The sequence below is a fragment of the Podarcis erhardii genome, assembly GCF_964252035.2.
Source record: "Podarcis erhardii genome assembly, chromosome: 3".
NCBI lineage: Eukaryota > Metazoa > Chordata > Lepidosauria > Squamata > Lacertidae > Podarcis > Podarcis erhardii.
In genome coordinates this window covers 44,201,855-44,227,209 of record NC_138507.1, presented here as the reverse complement: position 1 = coordinate 44,227,209, position 25,355 = coordinate 44,201,855, and the positions used below count along the sequence as shown (strand labels likewise).

The 25,355-nt window shown below is 43.7% G+C and overlaps 1 long non-coding RNA gene across 3 annotated transcripts in view; it reads right to left on the bottom strand.

Moving 5' to 3' along the window:
• LOC309339394 overlaps positions 1 to 11,789 on the bottom strand; it is a 239,767-nt gene extending 227,978 nt beyond the window's left edge. For all 3 annotated transcript variants that reach the window (XR_014155293.1, XR_014155294.1, XR_014155295.1), the window contains exon 1: positions 11,702 to 11,789. This is a non-coding gene — a long non-coding RNA (uncharacterized lncRNA). The remainder of the gene's footprint in view (positions 1 to 11,701) is intronic.
• Positions 11,790 to 25,355: the final 13,566 nt, after the last annotated feature.

Here is a 25,355-nt window from a genome sequence, read left to right as displayed (position 1 = left end):
AAGCAAAAGAGCTGTAATTGATATTGAACAACCAGCGTCCTAAAGATGGTTTAAATAAGGTTCTGGGTAGAACATATTGATTCTCTGGCATTCCAAAAATAGATGGGGGTGAAGGTTATCTATAGAAATAAAGTCCTTATTACTCTACCGGTGTGATGGCCAACTTCTAGACCAAGTCCACTAAACTTTTGTGGGCCAAGCTACTTGAAGGCCAGAGCTCAGAAAGACGAAGAGGGACAGAGAAAGGGAGACATCTCAGGCCTGACATCACTGCCATATACAAACACCAATGCCATATATGAGTTCCATGTATGTTTCAACCCACTCTGGGAATGAATGTAATGAAGAGGAAGCCAAAAGTGACTCAAATAAACAAATGTAGGGAAATTCCCATGTATCCCATGTAAACTATTCCATTGGAAAAATACTGGCATGTATTTTGTGGTGCAATAGACCTGTGCATTCACCACATACATGCATTTTTTTCTGCAACAAAATCATATGATGTTGCCATGTTTCTGAAGTAACTTCACTCTCCATAGAGTTACACATGGAGGTGTGAAACGGGCTCACTAAAGCCCAGAAAAAAATAAAACTCCTACTTACTGTTGCACACTTAGTAGACTATTCAGAAAGCTTCAAGCAAAAGCTTTGCAAACTCCTGCAATTACTAACCAGTTCAGGCCAGTTACTTAAGTTTTTCGGCATATAAAACTCACCATGAATTTTTTGATTATTTTCACCACATCAGTGTGGTTGTTGCTGTTGCTGTTATAACTATTTAATTGGAATGTGAGCAACTACAATGAGATATTTTGAGTGTCGAGGTAAGCATGGAAAACAGAAGCTCGCTTTGATGTGGTAAGTGGCCTTCGGGTGATCTGCTTCGCATTCTGAAAACACATGTGATGTTGTTGAAGGAACATGATAACTAGTCCCATCCTCCACGACTGATAAAACCACCTGCTATACCCCCTGTCTGTTGTGCATTCAGTAGCTGTGTGAAGGGGTCATACACATGTGCTAAGCTCCTTCACACAAAGAGGAATCCTGATTCACTCAGGATTCCCCCATATCTGGTGCAGAACTCAAGTATACTTCATACAAGTACACAGTGTCAACTCGAACACATCTGTCTATGTGCTTGTTGACAATCTCTAAGGATTCTAATAGGTTAGTGAGACAGGACTCACCCTTGCATAAACCATGTTGGTTCTGCTTCAGCAAGTCTTGTTCTTGCAAAGCAGCAGCATCCACTCCGAAGTCAGACAGGCACTCCAGGATGCCATGATTAATTGTATCAAAAGTCACTGGGAGACCAAGGAGAATCAACAGGTGCCTTATCATACAAGTTCATCATACAGGGTGACCAAGACAGTTTCAGTGCCAAAACCCGATTAATGGATCTAGAAAATCAATTTCATCTGTTTCAAAGTGATTGGACCTGTTTGGGAATCATGCCCTGGAAGGGAACATTTGTGACTGGTCTATAATTATTCAGATCCAGAGAATGGTCTTATTAGCACCTTTTCCACATGGATTGGGACTGCCCCCTCACACAAGGAGATATTAATCAGCTCCTTGGCCCAACCAGCCATGCCTTCTCTTCTAGATTTTACTAGCCACAATGGGCAAGACTCAAGCATACAAATGAATGCTTATATTTCTGGCATGTGCATTTACAGGAAATGGTTACAAATTGCACCCAGGAGGTGTTTATTCTGCTATTTGGGTCATTTAAAATTAAATACTGTGTTCATCATAGGCAGAGGGGCAATGGATCAAAATACTTAGTAAATGTAGGTTTTGTACTTTTTGATCAAACGAGTTTTGTTCCATTACAGACAGTAAAGACAAATTGATTCACCTTTACATTCATTCTGCACGACAAAATATTAATCTGAAGTGGGTGTTCACTTTCCATCATGAAGAAGTGTAAGTACTTAGATCTCATCAGCCAGAGCATTTATTTAATAGTCTTTTTACTAAACAGATGAATGAAAATGATTATTTTACTTCTTACTTTTCCTTTAATGTCAATCTTATAGCAGCATTAAAGAAGGGAAGCCCTGTTTAAAGAGGAAACAAATGCACCTGTATTGAAATAAAGACATATTCTCACTGTGGTGACAGACCTGTTTCGGAGCTCTATCACTTGAAGCTATGGATTGTTGGATAGACAAAATCTGCAAAGAGAAAACTAAAATTTACCAAAACAGATAAGCTAAATCCCTTTTCCTCCACATATGTGTGGAAGAAGTACTTTGTATGCCAGAGAGGGTTCAGTAACATAATAAGCATTCTAGGCACACTGGTGCAGTCTAGGGACAAATGTAACTGAGTGGGGGAAACTATGCCAAAACTAAGCAGGTATGCTATTTCAAGTGTGTCAAACATAGTTTCTTGCTAAGAGCAGGGTAGGGAACCTTCCCCCATGCCCATCAAGGACTGCATTATCTTGAGATAATTGTCAGGGTCTGCATGCCAGTGGAGGATGGGTCCTCATGCAGATGGTGGGCAGGAACTGAGTCCAAAGTCATCCCCTTTGCCCTCCGTCCCTCCCTCTCTCTGTCTCTCTGCCACTCCCTTTCCCACTTCTTCTTCCCATCAGCATAAAGTGAGGCTAAAGCCCACATGACTGCAGATATTATTGAACCCCCAACTCCCACCGTCCCTGACCATTGGCCATACTGGCTGGCCCTTACATAGAGGGCCACAGATTTCTCAGCCCTGCACTCCTGCACTAAAGCATTAATGGTCAAAGGCAAGATCAGCTTTATTTAGAAAGGTATTTTATTATGCGTGTATTATCATGTGTAATCATAAAAACCATTGTAGCTTTTCTTCCCCAATGGTGTCATGTTTTTGCAAAACGTATAGAACATGAATGTCATAGTCTGTGTCGTTAGTCCAAAATCTATTGCAATTAGATTCAGAAATGAAAACAAATGCCAGACAGCTACATTTCCTTCCTTCTGCTGTGCTAAATTGCTTGTGAAGATCTATTTCTTCCATTTTAGCCATGGCAAAAGCGTACAGCATAAGGCCACATATGCTGCCTATTAAATGACACTGTCAAACTGGCAACCAAGCAGTGCACAGTTCCATGCTAAACGTGTTAATTGAGTGTTTCTGCACTAGCCTTTGTGTAGCAGCCCATCAAACTGGCTTTGACACTATTCATCACTCATTTATTGCAGAGAATCCAGAAAACATTTCTTCCAAATCATTACCATTTCCAAAGATCATCTCAAGTTTTCAAAGAGACTGGCTGATAATGATTTGGGAGGGTGTTTTCATTGCAAATGTGCCACAATCCTTTCATGCACCAACTAGTACAGTGCTGCTATCTAACATAGGTAAGATGCTTTGATATTGAAACATCCCTAAAGACACAAGAAGAGCTCTGCTGGATCAGACCAAAGACCTATGGCTATGGAAATCTCACAAGCAGCATACAAGAGCAATAGCCCTCTCTTTCTATTTTTCCTCAGCAACTGGTATTCAGAGGCATGCTGTCTCTGATTCTGGAGATGATCTATAAACATCACGACTAGGGCTGTGCAAATACCAAACATGTAAAGCACAACCCCAAGAATCCTCAGAAATGAGACTTCCGGGTTGGTGCCTCCGGTAATGGTGGAATTCCTCTGATCAGGAGGAATTTGCCCCGTGGGAATTTGGGTCTGGCCGCCACGGCGAAGGCGGAGACCCGCAAAAAAATCACAGGCGGGAGAAGCCTGTGAGCGTGGGATTCGGTGGGCACCTTTTGCGCCTCCCTTACTCGTGGGGAAACCCGGTTTCAGGGGTCCGGAGCAACGCGGGGTGAGCGGCGCGATGCTTCGAATCGTCTGCTTTTTCCACGGAGCGAAGCCGCATAGCTGTTGCCGGAGAGCGCTGACTTTTTCCTGTGGACAATTTGATTCTAAAGTAACTACCCATGAGTAGAGCTGAAGCAGGAGAATTGGATTTTTAAACGTTTAATTTGGTAATATAACGGGGAGGTTCAATACAGGAAGTCCGCCTTCCCCTTTTGTAAATAGACTGAAGCAATGAGGCTGCAAGCTGAAGTCCTGGAAAGCCTATTGTAAAAGACTAAATTTCCATCGGTAAAGAACATTAAACCCCCCCTTGGAGGCAGGAGAAGAGGGGGGGGAGTTGTGGACTGAATATGCCTGCAGAAGAGAGCGAAGAGAGTTAAAATACCGCCGCTCTGACCCTGGAAACGGGCTGCTAGCAGGACTGATGTCTTTTGGAATGTTCATTGACAGCGCTTAGAACGTTCATTGACAGCTAGCTAATAAGAGAAATACATTGTTTCTACTGTCTCCGGCTGCTTTTAAAAAGGAGTAAAAGTAACTGAAAATTGAAACTAACTTTGGATTCTTTGAACTGTGTTTAAAAGAGGACATTATTGATTAATATAAATAGAAACTGTTTCCCCCTAGTGGAAGCCTCTGAAACTGGTTGCTTTACAAGAGCTGGGCTAGGGGAATTTCCAGCTGCAAGATAAAAAACTGTGAGACTCTGGGACTGACCTTGAATCTTTTAAGTGCTATGGCAAATGGAAAGGAAAAAACAGACCAGTCAACTGCAGAAAAAACATTAAGGTCTGGGAGGACTTTGCAGCAACCCAGGAGAGGCTCAACATCAGGCCTCCCTGCTTCTTCTGTGGCTGCTTCTGCACCAGTACACTCAAAACCAAGAGGAATGTCGACAGAAGAGGCCTTAGCGGTTGCATTAAATAAGATAAATGATTCACTGGAACAGCTTAACAAGAAAACAGATGTGACAAATGCGAAAGTGGATGCTGCAACTATTAGTATAAATAATCCGGGACAAAAGGTGAATACCAATACAGAAACCATCCAGAAATTGATTCAGGAATCTACTTTGATACGGCAGACTGCGGAGGAACTCGAGAGAGAGAGAGAGTCCCAGCCCTACAGAGGCAACTTGATGAACATAAGTTGATGCTTGCTATGATTGAACTTAAAGAAAAACAGACGAATTTGAGGATCAGAGCCCTACCTGAATTGGAGAAGGAAAGCTTGACAGATTTTCTCACACAGGAATTTGCTGACTTTTGGGACTTGGACTTGGGCCAAGAAGAGTTTAGAATTGTGAGGGCCTTCAGATTTGGAAGAGGAGGGGGGAAAGAGAAGAATAGAATAAGAGACTGCTTGATCACTCTTCGAACTAAAGAAGGGCCTAACTACGGAGATATTGTTGCCCTGCTGAGAAGGAATAAAATCATCTTTAGGTAGGAGTTTCCCCAAGGTCTATCTTTCAGTTTCAAAGGAAGGGGGGGGATAAGATCAGTAGAAGATAAAGTAAAGTTTTTGTGTAAATGCGAAGAAGATCTGCGGAGGGGACTTGGAAAAGAGCCAAGAGCGTCAGATAGAAGATCACCAGGATGAAGTTGATGGACTGTATGGAACTGGTGGAAATGTCTGGCAGAATCCGAGACCAGGGAGAAGAGTCGGTGGAAGAAGACTGGAAAAAGTTTAATTATTTACGGAAATACTGTAAAATTAATGAATGTTAGAAAAATGTTGAAATGAAGTTATATGGCTTTAGTAGAAATGTTATAAGGAATTAAGTATAAATAGATTAATAGAGTATTAAAGGAAAAAATAAGGTTAGAATGTGTTAAGATAATTATAGGATAGAAAACAGAGGAAGATGGAAAAGAATTGCTGAAACAATTAACTGAAGTGGAATACAAAAAGGGAGGTGTGAGGAGGTCGCTGAAATAAGTGAATGAAAGATAAGATACTGAAATTGTTTGATGTGTTTTAAATTGTTTTTGTTTTGTTTTGTTAGTTTAATGTGTTAGTGTTATGTAGTGTTTTTGTATTGTATTGTATTGTTCTTCTTTTTTGTAGTGTTTAAATTGTTGGAAAAGTAATAAATATTATTTTCAAAAAAAAAAAAAAAGAATCCTCAGAAATGTAGTTTGTTAATGGTACTGGGAATTATAGCTCCATGAGGGGTGAAGTACAGTTCCCAGGATTCTTGGGGAGAGGAGAATATGCTTTCAATATATGACATGTACCCAGCCTAGCAGACAATATGGCTTGGAGGCTTGGTTCATAATGATCTTGCTGACAGGTGTAAGTAACCCAGCCTCTTCTCCATTATTGTCAGTCTAGTTGTCCTGCAGGACCACAACCTTCCTTACAGAGTATTAACTCTTCAGAATAGCTCCCTGCTGATTAATGGAAGTTATTCACATTAATTTGAGGGGCCTGAGGCAAGAAATCCTCTAACAGCCCAATTTGGATGTGGCTACAGTTCAGCTCCTCACACCAGGCTGAGAACTTGACCCTGACAAAGAAGCGACTCTTGACACGGCTGTGCCATTCCTCCTCTATACCATCTTTTCTTTCAAGATCGTTATTTACCTATGTAGACTATTGTTTATTCCCCCTGTATAGAGGAGGAGAAATGAGGCATGATTGCAGCTTTTGTGCACAGTAAGAGTTACCTTCTCATTTATTACACTCTTATTTTGATAGATTTTTGCACACATGCTTGGACAATTTTTAGAAGTGTCATCAATCTAAGACTGCAGTGCAGTTGCTCTCTCACCCCCTGTTCAGCCTATAACTGAAGAGCTGCTCGTAATAAATGAGCGATACGGCTGAGTGTCACCAACCTGCTGTAACATTTAATAGATATTCATAACATGTATTAATCATATGCCGTTCTGAAGGGCCGCGGTCCTGCAAGGTACCAGGCACCTTCAGCTCCCACTCGTGTCAGTGGGACTTGAGATTTGAAAGACGAGGGCCTCCTGCCCTCCAGAAGCTGCTCTTCCCACTTCCTTCTGCCTCCCATGTGTCATGATATAACCCCAGACAGAAGGAAGGGAGCACACTCTGAGGAATAGCTACTAATGGATTCAAAAAGGAAGGTTTTGGTCTATGGTTCTTCAGCAGTTGGTTTCTTGTGCCTTCATAGGTAAGCTGCCAAGGGAAACTCCATATTGTATTCATTTCAGCTCCCTAAGGCTAAACCCTGGGAGAAAACCTTGATGGATGCACTAAGTTGCAGTTCAGTGGCAGGGTGTCTGCTATGCATGCAGAAGGCCCCAGATTCTATCCCCAGTATCTCCTGCCGGAAATATTGAAAAGCCACTACTAGTCAGTGTAGACAATCCTGAGCTAGATAAGACCTATGGTCTGACTTGGTATAAGACAGCTTCCTATCTATGTACCTGCTTTGGGCCATTTTAACTCTAGCTCTGTTCATGCATTTATGCAGGACACTCACACATAGTAGCAATGGCCCCGCCCTCAAAATTATGTCCTATTGCCATGCTTCACATGGCCTTCCCATGTTGAACACAAGAGTCTGAAAAGGGATAGCTTTGCATCAGTAGCTGTCCACACAAAGTCCTCCACAGTAAATGTTATTGGTGGAGGCAGAGGCATCACCCCACGTCTGCTGCTTCGTGTGAGTAAATGTGTGAATAGGGCTTTTGTGTACTTTATATCACCTGTGTACCATTAAAAAAACATTGTGGATGCAGATTAAGATAAGCTCAGAACTACCACCACCCTCAAAAAAAAACCCATTCTTATGTTTTTTGACAATTCAAAGCCACACTTACTTTGTACCACATTGTGTCCCACCCTTTGTTTCTGGTACATTTATGAAATTTATTGTTTCTATATGGGGAACCATACTGCACATGTACCGTACAACTTCCAGTATGGTAATGGCAACAGTGGAGGTTGTCTGAGGCTGCACTGAGACACCAAGAGGAAACAAGAATTGCAGGACTAGTCAGAACGGGGCAGAGCTGCCTAGTTTATATCCAAATACCTACACATAAATACTGCATACCCAGGCAAACCTTATTACAACATAAGTAGTTTTATAGACTCAATAATTAAACATCCTAAAGTTTCCTTATCCAATAATGTAAAATATTACAATTAAAATGAATGAGAAAGGGATAGATAGAGTTGCAAAGCATTCCTTACAACAGATCATAGTTCCCTTTTCGCTATTAGGGTAACTGTGTTCTAAGGTGATTAATATTGTATCCACTATAAAACAAAGCAGAGGGAGAACAATTGTGGACTTGAAAACAATTTGGACTTGAAAACAAGAAAAGTCAGACAGTTTTAAATATGTGCCCAAGATTTCCAGGGTCATCCACAACTAGATTCCACAATACACTTATTTTACTTATTTATGGTGAAGTCTTTTCCTCTAGCCTTTGGTCCTGTTTGAGACCACCTTCCCCATGGAGAACTCTCCCAACCTTAGAAAGCAGGATTGAACTCTGCACATCAACTGATGCATGTAGAGTTCAATCCCCCCAACCCATGGGCCAACTTTGTCCAGTGGACGGGACCCCCCCCCCATACACACACACACACACACCCCTATCAATCACCTGACATCATGGAAGGGCCCACGAGGGCCATCTAGTCCAAACCCTTGAAATGCAGGAATCTTTTGCCCAACATGCTCTACCAACTCAGCTAAATAGTTAATTAGCATTATGATGTCAGATGATGGTCAGGTGGGTGGCCCTGCCCACCTGTCAAAGCTGACCCATGGAGTAAGGGCAGATAAGAACCTGGCCTGCTGCATAGTCTTTGATCCACATTTGCATGCTTATTGTGCACCATTTACATTCAAGTTAATGCAAGAGTGTATGGTGCTTTGGATCTGAACTTTTGCCATGAATCACCATATTTGCTAAGTGGCCTGTAAGTTCCTTTTAGTTAAAGCTCATTGAGAAGCAAAATACTCAATGCACCTTAAATGAAATAAGAACAATAACAACTGTGCAATTGTATTTTTATTTTAGGGAGAAATCTATTATGACAACAAGATCAAACCTAAGTCAGGTTTAAAAACATTTCTATTGATTTAGCGTCTTTATCTGTTTTCTGAAAGACATTCAATATAAATTTCCAATTTTTACTGATAGTTATACTTAGCCCAGGATAAAAAGTCATATCTGATTCCACCATGATCTCACCATCATCTAAATCCTAACTTTTAAGCAACCAGAAGAAAGCCATGCTCTTTCAATTCTGTTTTAATATATGTGAATATCTTCTTCCACATAATCAGAGACACCTAGACTTTTCTTTTCTTTTTACCTTTGGGCCTGCTTTACAATTCCATTATGCAAATTGTCAGTAGGACTCATTGTGAAAAGAACATAATAATAGGAAATGAGCTATCCAAGCTCCACATAGCAAAAAGAAAACGATATATTAACTAGCAAAGTGGGGGAGAGCTATATTGGGTTAATGGTGGTGCTCGATGCTCAGATTGTATGATCTTCCAAAGACAGAAAAATATTTCTAATTGGAAGACATTTTTAATTGAATTCCTACATGCTTGTAAGTGTCTACCATCTTCAGAATGTTGATAGGACTAGCTCCATTCTTTTTTTAAAAAAAAAAAGTGAAATGAGGGGAACCTGAGATTGCATGCAAAGAATATCCAAAACTATTCCTTTGGGAAGATGTGTCTACTCTAGATGAAGAGACAGCATATGCACGAATATTTCCCTGGGGAAATATGTAAGCTGAGCTTTGGACATCCTGAAAGGATAGGGAGAGGATAAAGGCTTTGTTTTCAGACATTTGAGGTGAATCCATTCAGGCTAAAAATTGAAGGGGGCAGGACAGTTCACAGTCCTCATCCAAATTTCCCCATGCACACCATTGCCAATTCAGACCTTCATCTATTAAGAGAGAAGTTCTGAAAGGGGGTTCTAAGGACATCTAGGTGAACATACTTAGAATCTCCCCTCAGAACTTCCTTTTCAACACAGTAAGGTGTGAAGTGGAACTGGTGGACTTGTGGCTTATGTGCTCTCACCACTTTAAGTTCAGTTGCATTCAGGCAAATGCCCATACAGGTGAAATGTCTGAAACTAATCCATGATTAGTAGTACCCTACAAAAGTAAGGTCAAATAATCTTGGTTGGTAAATTTGTGCAACATAAACGGAAAGGCTATTTTATGGTGCTCTAGGGCTCTTAAATAGCATCTGGGAAGTTTTATTTCCCTTTGGAAATTAGAGATTTTCTATTGTCTGCTATGGCATCAGAACTAGGGATGAAGGCCAACAGAATTTATTCAGAAAAAATATACTGTGATAAACCCAGTGGTTTAACTGTAATAGAAGCTTAATCCACCCTATAATATTAGTTTAACTGATGTTAAAATAAACTTAATCTATTATTGTTGAAAACGAATAAAGTTACTTAGTTCAGTTACCAAAGTCAGGGTGCATAGGTTTCTGCAGCGGCAAAAGAAAAAGGTAACAGTTGGCATAAGGTATGAATTGGGGTGCTGAGAGTTCTCTTCCATTAATGTTCCCATTCCAGGAATGTCAGAATGGGGGAATTAGCCCTTGTAACCTTATGGTGGTATTTAAAAGAGTTCTCCAAGGGAATGAAACCTGACTCCATGTGTCACGTGCCAAAAGGTGGTTTCTTCAAAGAAACTGGAGCAGAGACCCATTCTGCTATGGACAATAGAGTTGTCCCTTTCTACTCCTCATGTCAGAAAATATCAAAGGCCAAATGCGACACCAAAAAACATAATAATTGCCTCGCTCAGTGATGAGACTGTACTTTGTGAAAATTTTCCACTCAGTTATGCCCACATGATATATGTTCAAATGCAAGCTGCTCTGTTGGGCTCTTTTGGCTGAATGTAATCACTGTGAAGCCGTCTACTATATTAGGCCTCAGGCAGACTGAGAGGGACAAACGGGCTCCATTTTTTTCTGTTTTCCTGTCACATCTCATCCTCTCTCTCTCTCTCCTTTTCCTTCATCACCCTTTCCCTGAGCAATGACATTTGAGCTGGGATAAAAACAAGAGAAGCTGGTTTTGTTCCTACTGCAGAATGGGAAGAAAAGAAAGCCTTATGTGGTGTTCTGAGATTAATACCTTGCCTGTTTTCAGCTGTCAGATTTGTTTCTTCTGTGTGGTGAAATCATATCATTCTATCACAATTCTTATTATGAATGACTATTTAAAGCCTTGAACAGCCTGATGGAGGGGGATTCCTACCCCCACCAGTCAAGGCATGATATCAAGAACTGAGTAACTAGCTGTAGTTTCATCTGGATATTTATACTGGGCATCCTATCAAATTCCACTCACCCTTCATTGACCCCTTTATCTTGTGCTAACTCCTCACGAATCCCAGTAACCTACTGTATTATCCTTGCGGAGAATTTTACGCTCAATTATAACTATCACAACATCTAAGATGGCCTGTTTTACAGAGCCATGTTAAGCAATCAGAAGAATTAAATGGCATTTGAGGCTGGCTTTCTCGGTAATAACTGTTCAAAAGAAAAGCTTCCATATTTAAAGTATTAGCAGCTGTCTGTATTATCGCTATATTGGGATGGGAGGAAAGCAGGAAATAAGGAAAAGATTGCACGCTTTATTTAACAAATTCACCAAGAGATTGAAAAACCATTGAATGAACCAAGCCACAGCTCAATGAAGCAATGTATTTGAGCCCATGGGTGTATTGGCTGTACATGGTGTCTTACTGTGAGCATATTAAGTGCCACAGACAAAAAGATATGAAAAAGTAGGTCTGCAGTTGTAATCACAGTTTTCTGAAAAAGAAATCCCATCCTGCAGAGAATGGATTAATAAAATATAGAGGTTTATGGTCATATCCAAAATTACCTGTCAAATCTAGAAATGCAATCACCCAAATGGCTCTGATTGTTCCCTCAATATGTGGCTTCTGTTCTTCTCTTGTGTAGAAATTCCTAAAGGGAAAAAGATACCCCAGAGTTGTTCAAATGCCTATCTTTAAACTGACTGCAGTGAGCTAAATCAGAAGGGCTTTTAAAGGTATTTTTGTGTTCTAATTCTAAATCTAGCTTCCTCTTTTTTAAAGTAACAAATGCAATAAACAAATAGCCATTAGGAAAGCAAATTGTTTGTTATTTCAAGGTACGCTCAAAGTAGGTAGGAAGCTGAGAGTTTACCAGATGAAGAAAGAGGAACATATGATTGCATTTTCGGTCTTCTTTGTCCCACAATCTTTTTTGTATTTCTATGGCTGGATTATAATGGTGTACTTGGAGCAACTGCACAATGATCCATGTCTATAAGAGGGCCCCATATTCTTAGCTGGAAGGAAGGAAGGAAGGAAGGAAGGAAGGAAGGAAGGAAGGAAGTCCCCTCTTGGAAGGAAAATTATGAAGCAAAATGTACATACAATGTACAGCTGTACAGTTTGCACAATTAAAGTGGAGTAAAGCATTCTGTCACCCAGGCACAACAAATCCATTTTTTGCAGTTAGGAAAGTGATGAGGAAATGCACTGGAAAGTTTGAGGTGAATTAATGATTGACAGGAAGCACTGTTATTATTTTATCACCTACCCTCCTGTGATGGGACTATGAGCTACTTGTGCGTAAAAGGGTTAGTCCCTCGGAGTTTGCTTAACGTAGCAAAGCTCTGCCTTGAGCGGAGCCCTTGGACATGGCTCCGTTAGTCACTGGTAGAATCCGACAGTGGGTGCTTGCGGAAACGCTTCCAGCATAAAAGCTGCTTAACGGAAACGCGTCTCCTAGATTCCCTGCGTGACAGCTTCCGGCGAGGGGTGGGGGTCGCTAAAGGGGGCCTTGATACCTCCTCACTGTTCTCACTGGAAGTGTCCCAGAGCCTCCCCTCCGACTTCCTGTCCCTTGGAGCTCCTGCTCCCCCCCTACTGGTTCCCTCTTCTGCTGCTGAGTCTCTTCTATCCTCCTGGAGCCCTTCAGCCACCTGTTCTTCCGATGGCAGTTTCCTGACATCCACCTCCCCTCCAGGCCCCCCTCCACCCCCTCCCGCCTCCTCTTCTACAGGCGGTGAGGCTGGAAAGCCTCGGAAGGAACTCTCCTCGTCCTCAGAGGATTCAAACACTTCTAGCCACTGCCTTCCATTTCCTTCCCCGTCTTCCTCTTCTTCGTCGGAGTATGCCGCCTCCTCACCCCCTGACTCTGGGAACCCTTCAAACACCCCTTCCTCATCAGTGGTCCCGAAGTATTCCCTCCTAAATCGCTCCACCGGCTGCGGTTTTCTTGGGAAACGCTGATGGAACGTTTCTATCAAAACCTCGTCGTGGACTTCTTCTGCTGGCACCCACGTGTTTTCTGACTCTTCCTCCCCCTCCCATTCTACCAAGTATTCCACCCGATTCCCCTTCCACCTGGAATCAATGATTCCTGCCACTTCCATGTTGCGTTCTCTCTCTTCTATGACAGGTGTTTGGGTGACCCCCCTCTCACGTTCCCCCCACTCCCGTCCCTCTCGGTACAGTGACAGTAATGATCTGTGAAATACTGGGTGCAATTTCATGTGACTGGGCAATCTGAGTTTGAATGCTGCTGGGTTAACCTGTTGTATGACCTCAAAGGGTCCCAACCGTTTGGGTCTCAATTTCTTACACCCTCCCTTAAACGGCAGTCCTTGGGTGGATAGCCACACCCGGTTTCCCACCCTTATGGTTTCACCTTCCCTCCTATTTCTGTCTGCTTGTTTCTTATATTCTTCTTTGGCTTTCTCCAAGTTGAGTTGGAGCTGCCGGTGGATTGCTTCCATTTCTTCCACAAAGTGTTCCGCCGCCGGTACACTCCAGTTCTCCCCTCCTTCTCCTGGGAACGCTCGAGGGTGACACCCATAATTGGCCAGAAAGGGACTCATCCCTGTGGACACGTTTTCCGCGTTGTTGTAGGCAAATTCTGCCAGAGGTAACTTATCTACCCAATCAGTTTCTCTGTCTTTTACATAACACCTCAGATATTGTTGCAAAACCCCATTTGCCCTTTCTGCTTGCCCATTTGTTTCTGGGTGCCTGGCGGTGGAAAAACTTACCTCCACATGCAGCAAGCTCATTAGCTTCCTCCAGAACCTGGAAGTAAATTGTTTCCCTCTGTCGCTCAAAACCCTCAAGGGGGCGCCATGCAACCTGAAAATATGCTTTACAAACAACCTTGCGGTTACTTCCGCTGTGACTGCATGTGAACAAGCTATAAAATGGCACATCTTAGTTAGTAGATCTACTACCACCATGACCGCTGTTTTCCCTTTGGATTTCGGTAGATCGGTCATGAAATCTATGGATACCATCTCCCATGGCCTTTCTGGGGTGGGTAAGGGTTCTAATAACCCTGCTGGCGCCAACCTCTCTCCCTTTGCTCTTTGGCACCTGTCGCATCCCCGGACATACTCCCGCACGTCTTCCCTCACCTTGGGCCACCAAAACTCCCTGGTAACCAACCACATGGTCTTGTGCTGTCCGAAGTGCCCCGCCGTGGGGCTGTCATGCAACTGTTTGAGCACCCGCCCTCTTAGTTCCCCATCTGGTATGTAAAGTGCCCCTTTGTAATATAGTTTTCCGTTCTTTTCCTCAAAACCCCCTGTGTTCTCACCTGTCTCCCTGAGTTCCCTAAGCTTTTCTTGGGCATATTCATCGTTCTCAGTACCCTCTACCAGTTCTCTTTGCCCCACCAATGCCGCCCCACAAACCCAGTGGTCCTCAGGGATGATATGTCTTTCTTCCGCCGCTCCTTCCCCCTCTAAGTACTCAGGTTTTCTGGAGAGAGCGTCCGCTCTGACATTCTCTGCCCCCGGCACGTAGCGAATTTCAAAATTGAACTTGGAGAACTCTTGCGCCCATCTTACTTGTCTCTGGTTCAGTACTCGGGCTGTCCTCCAGTATTCTAGATTTTTGTGGTCTGTCCGCACTTGAACCTTGTGTTGCGCCCCGATCAACAGGTGTCGCCATCTCTTGAACGCTTCATGGATGGCGAGTAATTCCCTGTCGTACACGGTATAGTTCCTCTCGGATTTCTTCAACTTCCTCGAGAAGAAGGCACACGGTCTCCATTCTGACGTATCCTGTCCCGGCTGGAGGAGTACGGCGCCCACCGCTCTGTCAGACGCGTCGGTTTCCACTCTCATCGGCTGCTGCAGATCCACGTGTAAGAGTTGTTCTTCCGAAGCAAACACCCTCTTTAAATTTTTGAATGCTCGCTGCGCTTCTTCCGTCCAGACAAATTTCTTCTTACTGCTGAGACAATCCGTGATGGGGGCCGTTAAGTGGGCAAAGTTCTTGATGAACTTCCGATAGAAGTTTCCGAACCCCAAAAACCTTTGCACATCTTTCTTAGTTTTCGGTGGTCTCCATTCCAGTACCGCTTGCACCTTGCTAGGATCCATGGCCAGCCCCTTGTCTGACAACCGGTACCCTAGGAATTCCACCTCTCTGGTGTGAAACTGACACTTCTCCAGTTTCACCCACAGCTGGTTTTCTTGCAGTTTGCTCAGTACCTCTCGTACATCTCGCACATGCTGCTCTTCATCCTCTGAGTACACTAGTACGTCATCTAAGAACGCAGCGCAGTTCTTGTAAAGCAATGGTCCTAGGACGTGATTCATGAATGATTGAAAAACGGCCGACCCCCCCTGGAGGCCGAAAGGCATAATGCAGTACTCAAAGGCCCCCAAGGGGGTGAACATAGTGGTTTTCCACTCATCTCCCTTTCTCATACGTATCAGGTTATACGCCCCCCTCAGGTCCAGCTTGGTAAAAATTTTCCCTTTTCTCACCCGGGTCAGAATGTCATCGATTCTGGGCATGGGGAAAGTCACGGGTTCGGACACTGCGTTCAGGGCCCGGAAGTCCACAACCAATCTCGGTTTATCTGTAATTTTTTTGTCCACAAAGAACACTGGGCTACCCCCCACCGCTCGTGACTCTCTGATGAACCCACACTTGAGGTTTTTGTCAATAAACTCCCTTAACTCCTGCATCTCCCTGTCTGACATTGCATACACCTTGCCCACTGGCAATTGTGCTCCTGGGAGTAAGTTGATTTGGCAGTCAAAGGGTCTGTGCGGGGGTAGTTTATTTGCTTCCCTTTCGCTGAAGACGTTGGCCAAATCTGCATATTGTCGTGGTACCCTTCCTTGATCTGTTGCTTCTATCTTTGCTAACGTGGCCTGGGTACCTACTTGGCCCCCCTTTTCCGTGCAGTGTCCCATACAATGCGCTGACCCAAAGGAAACCACTCTCTGATGCCATCCCACGAGCGGATCATGCAGCGCTAGCCAGCTCATCCCCAAAATGATGGGCGCTCCTCCCAAAGTGGCTATATTAAACGCTATCAGCTCCGTGTGTATTGCCACCCTCATTGTCATGGGGACAGTCTGCTGGTTAACTTCTCCTCCCAACAGCGCCCTCCCATCAATCGTGGTCACCTGCAGAGGATTTTTTAAAGGGATGGTTTGTATCTGGTGTGCGGCTGCAAACTCCTTACTCATAAAGTTGCAGGAGCTGCCTGAGTCCAATAGCGCCTTAACCTTTAGCGGGTGTCCGTTTGCCAGTTCTAGTAACACCTCTATTACTAGCGCTGGTCTTGGTGGTTCCGGCGTGGGCACATTCACTGATCCTTGGCCTGGCTGCTGTGCCCCGATGGTTGCAGCCAGGCGTTGGCTTTTACTGACTCCTTAGCTCCCTCCGCCTCCTCCCCAACAGCTCCCGCCATTCCTTGCCATTCCTTTCTTTGCGGACAAACCCTGGCAAAGTGACCTGGCTGTTGGCAGAGAAAACATTTCTTAGCGCCTTTCCCCTCCTTCTTCCGCCCTTCGCTGGGGTTTGAAACTCTATTACTAGCGCTGGTCTTGGTGGTTCCGGCGTGGGCACATTCACTGATCCTTGGCCTGGCTGCTGTGCCCCGATGGTTGCAGCCAGGCATTGGCTTTTACTGACTCCTTAGCTCCCTCCGCCTCCTCCCCAACAGCTCCCGCCATTCCTTGCCATTCCTTTCTTTGCGGACAAACCCTGGCAAAGTGACCTGGCTGTTGGCAGAGAAAACATTTCTTGGCGCCTTTCCCCTCCTTCTTCCGCCCTTCGCTGGGGTTTGAAACTGCGCGCGCGCGCGCTGTTCCGATTTCCATCGGCTCTGCTGGCTGGGAAGGCTGCTCTGGAATCTCTGGAATGCGGAAATCCCTCCAACGCTCCTCTTTCCCTTCCCGCTTCTCCAAGGCTCTAGCCTCCTGCCGTGATCCTATGGCCAGCGCTGATTTAGTCAGCTGGTCCATAGACTCCGCCCTGGGCGCCCGGGAAAGTTCATCTTTTACTGCCGAAGATAATCCTTCTTCGAACAGCATTTGTATCGGTTCCGCAGACAAATCCCAACTTAATTTATGGATCAACATGGTGAACTCAGTCCAGTACTCACGGACAGATCGGTTCCCTTGCTTACACGCCATTAACTGTCTGCGCGCCACTCCCTGCTCAATCTCACTGGAGAACATCAAATCCATGGCGCGAAAAAACTTCCTTGTGTCCTTTAGGACCTCGTTATTGGCTGCCATCAGGGGTCTCACCCAGTCTCTCGCCCCTTTTTCTAGATGGCCAATCACAAACCCCACCCTCGATTCCTCATCAGGAAAATCATCAAACTGCAGATTAAGGGCATATTGCATTTCTGTCCTAAAGGCTTGATAGTTCCTGGGATCACCCCCAAATTTCTGCACCAGTCCCGGCACCTTCCTTGAGACTTGGGTGGCTTTTCCCTTCTCTGCATCGTGAGCCCTCCTCTCCTCAAGCCTAGCCGTTTGCAGGGCTAACTGAACCTCCAACATCCTGTACCTTTCTTCCAGGCTTGGAACGGCTGCAGCTGCTCCCCCTTCTCCGGCTCCGGCTGGATTGCTCATGATGCCTCTCCTTGCACAAGCGCTTTCAGGGACTGTCGGATTGCTGTGATGGGACTATGAGCTACTTGTGCGTAAAAGGGTTAGTCCCTCGGAGTTTGCTTAACGTAGCAAAGCTCTGCCTTGAGCGGAGCCCTTGGACATGGCTCCGTTAGTCACTGGTAGAATCCGACAGTGGGCGCTTGCGGAAACGCTTCCAGCATAAAAGCTGCTTAACGGAAACGCGTCTCCTAGATTCCCTGCGTGACAGCTTCCGGCGAGGGGTGGGGGTCGCTAAAGGGGGCCTTGATACCTCCTCACTGTTCTCACTGGAAGTGTCCCAGAGCCTCCCCTCCGACTTCCTGTCCCTTGGAGCTCCTGCTCCCCCCCTACTGGTTCCCTCTTCTGCTGCTGAGTCTCTTCTATCCTCCTGGAGCCCTTCAGCCACCTGTTCTTCCGATGGCAGTTTCTTGACACCTCCCTTCACCCTAAGGTGCTATGTATGGATGTCATGCAAGTGTATAAAGAATGACACTCATTAATTTATCTACAAACAAATTGGAATGAATCCTTAAAAAGAACAAGCATATCTAACCTCAACATAAGCTTTGAAAGTAAATCAGGATAAATGCTTGGTGGAATTCAGAGGTTCTTACCTTTGAGTAGACATTTGTAGGGTTGGCCTGCACAACTATAACCTCCCCCCCCCCCCAGCTTTTTCTGCTTTAGAAGACTTCTGGAATAAAAGTCTTACTTCTAATCAGAAGTAAACTAGCTTGGCTTATGCCTGCTTTGTTGTTATTGTCAGCACTTCTTGCATTAATAGGTTCTGTATGATAGCTACAAAACTTATACCACTTACTTTTTAAGTGAAAACAATTTTTAAAGGATTTCATATGCTAAAGAAGATACAGGTTGTTATATACACACACACACACACACACACACACACACACACACATTTGGTTTTCAGCATAATAATATCTGACATTTATATAGCATTTTAGAGTGTTCAAAGTCCTTCACATGAATTATTGCCACAATCTTTGCAAAAGCTGCATCAGGTCAGTATCATTATCCAGAATGGGGAAGGCAGTGGGGAGTGAGGCTGAGAGTATCTCACCTAAGGCCATCTGTTAAGTTCATGGCAGAGAAAAACTGTGAACCTGTGACCAGTAGCTCTTTCATGCTAAAGAGCTTCTTACAGCTAGAGGTCAGGTGCACTGAGAACCTCTACACATTTAAGCAGGCAAAATGCTAAATAAGATACATAAAAATACAATACAGAAGATTGCTGTGCTGAATTCAGGATTTGAATTTTAGTGCAAAAAGGGACTTTTTGATGAAGTTAAAAGTTTCCTGAGAGCTACAGACACACTCACAATTTTTGAGCCAATTTGCTGCTAGTCACAGATTTGCATAGCTATTGCTTCAGTCCCATTTGCAGTGACCTTTTTCGTTCTGGAAACAGTGAGGCCATGGTGTAGTTAATCACATTTGGTTAAGTGATGATGTCACTGCAGTCAATTGAAGCTATTTGGAATGGGGGCATTGCCCCCTTAACTTTATTTATCATCTGTGATGTCATCATCTTGCCAAATCTAATTGACTAACAGCAACCCCACTGCATATAAATATATGTATTTATTTACTCATTGCTTTTTAAAAGCCATTTTTACTGGGATAATTATTTTCTCTGCCAATTTTTACAGTACACAAAGCAACTTTGTAACACTTGTAAGCACTCATGTGACAGTGGCATTATGAGACCAACATGCCATGTTCGATTTCTGGTGATGGTATATTTCCAGATTTGATTAGTACTATCCTATCCCTTGGGCAGTAAGAAATATTGATGCAGACGCTGACCTGATCTCCACATTAATTCACAGATGGAAATGTAAAGCAATTTTTTTGTTTCAACAGTTTGTCAGGAAAGCCAATGGCAGCTGTCAACCATGACAAGAAAAGAGAGGAAATGGAAAATAGGGGATCCTACCCCTACTATCAGGAAAGAAGGCTGTGAAATTACAACAATTTACTGTGATGTGTTTCAATTTTTCAGTATCTAATATATAATTGTATACAATATTATAATCTTGGTTAAAGAAATTAAATCACAAGGAAGAAGGGGTTTTGCTGCACTGATCCTGCATGCAGGCTTCCAATGAGTATCTGCTTGACCACTGTGGGAACAGGATACTGAGCTGTATGCCCCTTTGTCCTGATCCAGCAGGTCTTTTGTTATGCTCTTACTACATACTGATATACCAGCTAGGCCTGTAAAACTGAGATGATATCCCCCCCCCAGCCCACCACTTATAAAATAGAAGGAGTTGGAGGGTTGTGGGTCGTACCCAATAGGTGCCTGGGTAGAAAGGAACTTCTGCACTGGGTCCCCTTTTCCTAATGGATCGTTTCCATCTTCCTCAGACTGATGACCTTGTTTCCTAAGAAAGAGGTGGATTTGGCCAAGACAACAGGTTCCACTGCACTGAGCACCAAGCCTAGGGGGAACCACAAGGTGTCACAACTATGACTTAGTGAATTGAGCAGAATGGAAGGTGAGAGGTGGGAGTGTACACCGAATTTTGGCCCTGCACAGAGCACCACTGAATTTTGAAAGACCAAAGTCCGCTCATTCCCAAGACCCTCAATCTCTGTGATAGCACTCTGACTTGGGAGTGGGAAAGCACTCTCATGTCCCTAAGACCTCATCCAGCAACTTCACTGACTCTCTCTGGTTATCTTGACTCAACGAAACAAACTTGTGTCCTTAGTGCCAAGAGCTTACGGCACTGAACACATACAACTTCTGTCCAGCAGGACACAAAATACAGAATAGCTCCCACATTCCTGCTGCCACATTTCTACCTGCACATGTATTGTTGTTGTCTAATGAGTTTCTGGCTCCTTGCCCTACTGAAAAACTCACTTGTTACCTTGATGCTTTGCACTGAGGCAAGACACTTCCTCAGCTAAGAGTCCATCACTTCCACTAAAGAAAGAGCCAACATTTGAATAACTAGTTTTATTATAAATATAGCCTTCTAAGTACTACAATGTTTTTACACAAAAACCAGGGTGCATGAAAGACATAGTCGACATTGTGGCTATTACTTATGCAGAGCCAGCTATCTCTGTGATGCATGCTAATTGTCTTCAAATATTTGAATACGAGAAAGAAAGATTACTTTACAACAATTCCAAAAGAAAATTATAATAATGGAACATTAAGGCTGCCACTGAGAGTCAGAAGCTGAATACTTAAGACTGCAACAAGTAACTGATAATACTTCCTAGACAAGGAGATGTGGTGAAGGTGGTAATAGTGGAATCATTTATTATATGCTCAGGCGTCAGGCCCGCCCCCGCCCCCGCCCCCCCCCCGCAAAAATGAAGTCAGCAAGCCCCACTGCAGCTAACAGCACTGAAAGCGACACCACTGTAATGCACTGCACAACATTCTTATTGCCTCCAGAAGCCCCTTTTTTCAATGTGAACAGTGGGAGTTAGTTTCATCTGATGTGTAGATGAAACATGGGGCCATTAACAATTTTGCAATTTTGTGTGGATCTCTTCACAATGAGATGGATGTCAAGGAACTTCCAAATTCTAGAGTCAGTCTGGCTGGCTCCCTATTGTAAGAAGTCTTTGGGTGTCAAATGCTAATGCTCAGTGTTAAATATTGAGAGAGTATCTACCAAATGTGTGTATCCAGAAAAGTTTCACTGTTAAACTTCAGAAAGGAGTGTTTTGAGAAGAATTAGGAGGAGCAGTTTCTCCCCTTTTTTTCTTTCAGCCTTAGTATTCATCAAGTCCCAGGTGTTTCTGTTTCACAATTTGGACTCTACATAACACTTTTAACTTAGCACTTACTTGCGGTAAACTTGTTGTGTAGAGAAGACCCCTGAAACTTAATTTGATTTCTGAGCAAGTTTGGAGTACATAGCTATCTATTAAACAAGGTCAGAAAGAATTCTGAACGGTATACCAAGTTATCCTGAAGTTTCTTTGTAATGTTTACTATGTTTTTCAAGTTCTCGTGCACTGGAGGAGATGGAAAGGGAAGCTACGTCTGCCCTTTAATATTAAACCATGTAGCTGGGTGGGTAAACAGTGCGAGCAGAGATGGTACAGTGAATGCCCTTGGGAAGGGCTTGTACATAGCTCTGACATGGGAGAGTTATTAAATCTTCGACCCAGTCAATACAAATACATTGAACCAATGATTAATCAGACTGGGGAGACAAAGGAAATAACAGTGTGAAAAGAGAATTCTGCGCAAGGTTGCTGAACCAAAGAAATGTATCACAGAAATCAACTACGCAGTGCCATTATTTCACAAAAGCTAGCAAAATGTTAGCAGTGCATACTTAAAGTATTGCCAGTGTGATAGAGGAGCATTTATGCTTAGATCAAATCTTTCTTTTGCACGTATTTGCATTCTTAGTCAGCAAGCTTGACTGCAAAAGTGTTCAAAAAGCAGAAATGCGAGAGAGCACAGCTTCATGTTCCTTTAAGGTTCCTAACTATCCAAAAGAAAACAGCGAACATGGAGAAGAGACAAGGGAATGAGAGGGAGGAACTAGCTGGAGTTGGAGCAATGCTGCAATGCACACAGTGTTTCCACAAAGACTAAAACAGCTTGAGGTATGAAGACTGAACAACGTGGACCCAAGCACATAGCAGGGAAATTAATTGAAACAATAGATAAACTTGAATATGGCTGAAGAGAAGGGCAAGATACTCAAGGGGAAAGCAATTTCCAAGACTGAAGTGAAGATGCTAAGTGATGAGAAGCCTGGCAAATCAAGTTTGTTGCACAGCATAGAAATGGTCTAGGGACGTGGGTGGCGCTGTGGGTTAAACCACAGAGCCTAGGACTTGCTGATCAGAAGGTCGCGGTTCGAATTCCTGTGATGGGGTGAGCTCCCGTTGCTCGGTCCCTGCTCCTGCCAACCTAGCAGTTCAAAAGCACGTCAAAGTGCAAGTAGATAAATAGGTACCGCTCCAGCGGAAAGGTAAACAGCGTTTCCGTGCACTGCTCTGGTTTGCCAGAAGTGGCTTGGTCATGCTGGCCACATGACCCGGAAGCTGTACGCTGGCCCCCTCGGCCAGTAAAGCGAGATGAGCGCCGCAACCCCAGAGTCGGTCACGACTGGACCTAATGGTCAGGGGTCCCTTTACCTTTACCTTTATAGAAATGGTCTTAGGAAACAGAGGGGCTTCATTTGGGGCATATTTGGAGCTTGAGTATCCCATGGAAAACTGTGGGGTGGCAATATAGTTCCAGGTGCAAAACAGAGGTGGGGAATACTATCCATACTTGAAGACATGGACCAGTAGCTATTCGGACTAGTGTGGATTGAGTGATTCGAGCCTGTGCCCACAGAAACGAGTATGAACCTCCAAATGAGATGTTTCTCCAATGCAATTCAGCTCACCCAGGAATTGCATCTGATAAATTAACCATTTTCCTCATGGAGAGAGTTTGGGGTTTTCCAGGTTTCCCATTTGAGGGAATTCATAGCTTCACCACCATGACTTTCCCAGTCGGGGGCCATCTCTACTCTTATACTTTCCAATACTCCCACATGCACACATCTAAGCAGGTGTTTTTCCCATATCCATAGCAAGTAAATTATCCAAATAGCCCAAAATAAAGGCCACCTGGGAGATAGAAGACCCAAGCAAAGGTCAGATATGTGCCAACAGGAAACGGCAAAGGGACGGTATCCGCAATATACAAAATACTACTCCAAAATCCCGCAAATCCCCTAGACACAATCAAAAAACAATGGGAGAATGACATAGGCTATGAGATTAACCCCACTCAATGGACCAGAATGTGGTCTAAACCCCCCTTTAAATCCATATCAACAAAAAGAAAAGAACTCACACTGAAGCTCACCTACAGGTGGTACCTAACACCAAGGAAACTAGCGCTAATACACCCAGGAACCTCACCAAAATGCTGGAGAGGGTGCACCTCCTCAGGCACATACCTCCACATGTGGTGGGAGTGTCCCAAAATTCAACTATTCTGGACAACAGCCATACAAGAAATATGTAAAATAACTAAGCAAGTAATAGACATCACCCCAGAATTGGCCCTACTAAACATCTTCCAAGACAACAATGCCCATTTACACCACAAAGAACTTATAACCCACCTGCTCTCAGCAACCAGAAACATCATAACCAGACACTGGAGAGACCTGTCAGGAGTAAGCATGGACCAATGGTACCAAATAGTATGGGAAACAGCCCTACTAGAAAAATTAACTAATAAACTGAAACTGACAGGGGGACAAACAGAAGAAGACGCCTTCACCCCGGTATGGCTCCCCTTTATCACATACACAGCCCAACAGGACAACGACAATAATCCACCAACAGCATACAAATCAATATGGCTAACCTGATCCAAAACACCCACCCACCTCACTCACACACGAAAACAAAGATCACCACAGCCAATCACAAGCAAACAATCACACCCTAAGCCAACCCCAACCTCTCTCACCACCAAAGGAACACAAGTGAACAACACAAGCAACGCTGACACCAAACTCTACATACATTAAACATAATAGAAACACCGCCACCCGACCCCACCCCCATCCATCCTCCCTCTCCCCAGCCCCCCTTTCTTTTTTCTTTCTGTTTTCTTCTCCCCCTAATGCCTCAACAAATGAAACGGATTTGTAAAAACGTTACATGGAAGAAGAAGAAGAAAAAAAAAAACGAGGCACTACACTTCTGTAAAACAAGAAAATCCTTAATAAAAAATATTAAAAAAAAAAAAAAGATATGTGCCAACAGGCAATCAGGAACCGATTTTTAAAAATCCTTTCCAGACCCCATTAAAAGCAAGCAGCCATAGCCCAGAGTACTCCATCACAAAAGCTGTTGGCTGAGTATGCTACACTTCTGCCTGCCCAACTGTACTAAGGCAAGGTAGAAATAGAATTTTTGTAGGTCCCACTCATGTCTCTCATTAGAATTCTCACAGGAGCCCATGGCCAAATCTCAGCTATTGTGAAACTACGGGCAACTGCCACAAAACCTCCCAATACAAAGCCTGATCGCTACAGCAGGTTTGTTTACCCTGTGGCTATGAGGATACTGGATTCTAACTCCCATCAGCTCCTACCAGGATGACAAATGGGATTCAGGGATGCTGAGAGTTGAAGCCCAACAATATATTGGGGAACAAAAGCTAGCCACCCTTGACCTACAGCAATACCCACCCTCTCTCCCTCCCTGCAGACTTTAAAAGAGTGCGTAGAAGAAGAGTCTTTTTTCCTAGAACCCATTTTTCTTCAAGAGCTATTTCTGCCTGCCATTAGGTGTGCATTCTGTTCTTCTTATTTGCCTTCTACTGATATGCAGTTCTTGCCAAAACCCTTCCAAACAAATTGAAGGTTAGGTGACTTGTTTCTTTAATGTCATCAGTGCATTAAACATTTTCTCTCTGCAAAATGAATTCTTCATACCTATTCCGTGAACATTAATTTAGTTGAATTTGATAGTGAGAGCACAGTGACATTGTTAAAGTTAACGACCCAGTGGTTTACAAGACAAGACACACATCACACCAAATTGATTGCATTAATTGTTTTATTGAGTAACATCAACAAGA